The sequence below is a fragment of the Petaurus breviceps genome, unplaced genomic scaffold (assembly GCF_028583685.1).
Source record: "Petaurus breviceps papuanus isolate PSGF00001 unplaced genomic scaffold, PetGlider_PUasm1.0 175, whole genome shotgun sequence".
NCBI classification, from domain to species: domain Eukaryota; kingdom Metazoa; phylum Chordata; class Mammalia; order Diprotodontia; family Petauridae; genus Petaurus; species Petaurus breviceps.
The window spans coordinates 126,603-128,617 of NW_027185764.1; positions in this window are offsets into that span (position 1 = coordinate 126,603).

Consider the following 2,015-nt stretch of genomic DNA (forward strand, 5'->3'; position numbering starts at 1 on the left):
CTCATAAAGATATCACCTTAGCTTGGGTTCTCATCATATCTCGCCTATATTATCACAACAGTATTCTATAAGAACAAACACCAATAACCTACCTCAAGTATCTCACCATGAAAATCTTACCACACATTGTTGCTAAAATAATTTTCCTTAAGCACAGATCTGACTGCCGATTCCAGCGGCCTCCTATTACCTCTAGAATAAACCCCTCTTTACTGCAGATCTTTTAAAGATCTACACAGCCTTACCCCAACGTATCTTTCCAGGCTTATTATACATTACTCCCTCTTCTTCATTCTGTGAGATAGCAAAAACAGTCTTCACTATTTCTCACTCTCGATATTCCATCTCCCATCTCGGTGCCTTGGTGCTGGCTATCTGCCCAGGCCCGGAACCCATTTCCTTCTTACCTGCTTACCTTTCTCTTAGAGGTGTACCTGAGGTATCACCTTCTGTAGGAAACCTTTTCAGATCCTCCCAAATGGTCATGCCCTCACCTGGTATTTACTCTGTCTATAATTATTCGCTTTATTTTTGTTTCATATATTTTTTAAAAGTTGTCTCCTTGAGGCTTATTTCAAGTTGAGATGGTTTTGACCTTTTCATTTCCATCCCTACTGCCTAGCACGGTGGCTGGCACTTGGTTGTTGTTTACTCATTTTGGTCGTGTCCTCCTTTTTAGGATTCCATTGGGGATTTTCTTGGCGAAGACACTGGAGTGGTTTTTCATTCCTTCTCTAGCTAATTTTACAGATGAGGAAACTGAGGCAGAGTTAAGTGACTTGCCCAGGGTCATGCAGCTATTGAGTGTCTGAGATTGGATTTGAATTCAGGTCTTCCTAACTCCAGGCCCAGTGGTCTAACCATCTAACCAAGCTACCTACAGCTGGCAGTCAGTAGACAATTATTAAATTGATTGATTGATAGATTTATCAGTAGAAGGCTCAATAGTAGGTATGAATCTCTGCCCCTACTAAGCCCCTTGATTTCCACTCTGTAATCCTCAGTTCCTCTTTCATAAGAACCAAATTAGGTATTATACTCATTCTAATTTTGTTTTAGAAAATCATCTTCACAACAGCTCACAAACATGGTTGTTTTTTTTATTGAGTCCACAATCACATAATAAGAGGTTTTGCTTAATTTCCCTGCATCCATGCCTGGCAGCTACATTTTCTGCTGGTAACTTGCTTCCATACAACTTGATGAAGAAAGGCTTAAAGTTGTGGGCCTTAAGTTCAATGCATTCTAGCACACTTGGCTCATAGTTTCCTTCCTTCCTTAAACTGTAAACGTGAGGACTTCTGGAAGCCAGATGGTGGAGTAAGCAGTAAATTGCTGTGATGTGCCCATAGTCACCTCCAAAGAACCATAAAATAGCACCCCCAGAAGAAATCCTGCAACAGCAGACTGTAAAAAAGATGGGGTGAAACAATCTTGGAGCCCGAGATACTTGGAAGATCAGCAGGAAAGCCGTGTCTCACTCAGGTGAAAGGGGGAACAGTCAAGGAAAGGAAGTATCCCAGTAACCCAGCAGCAAACCAGCAGAAGATCCTGAGCCCTAGTATGGCAGAACTGGCAAATGCCAATGTTCCTCAGGATAGCCAGGGGAATGGGCAGACCCCAGCTCTGAGAACCACCATGAGCTTCAGCACAGACCTAGGCAAACAGGTAGATGGCAGCTCCATGGGTGCCTAAGCAACAGACAACCTCCAATCACCCTGCCTCTATGGGCTTCAGGGTAAACCCAAGAAAATTCATAAGCACCCCATCAGCCTTAGCACGTGCTAGACACCAGCACTAGGCAAGCTGCCAGACCCCTATGGCCTCCAGCAGTACCAGCCACCCAGACAGGAGGGACCCCCATGGGCCTCAGGTAACATCAGTGCAACACCAGGTAAACAGCCAGGGCCTACAGCCCCTGGCACAAGAGGCCTGAGACAGGGCCTCTTCCATCCTGGGAGCAGAGCTCAAGTTTAAAAGAAAGGAAAAAGGCCAAAAAAAGAGGAGTGTAATGC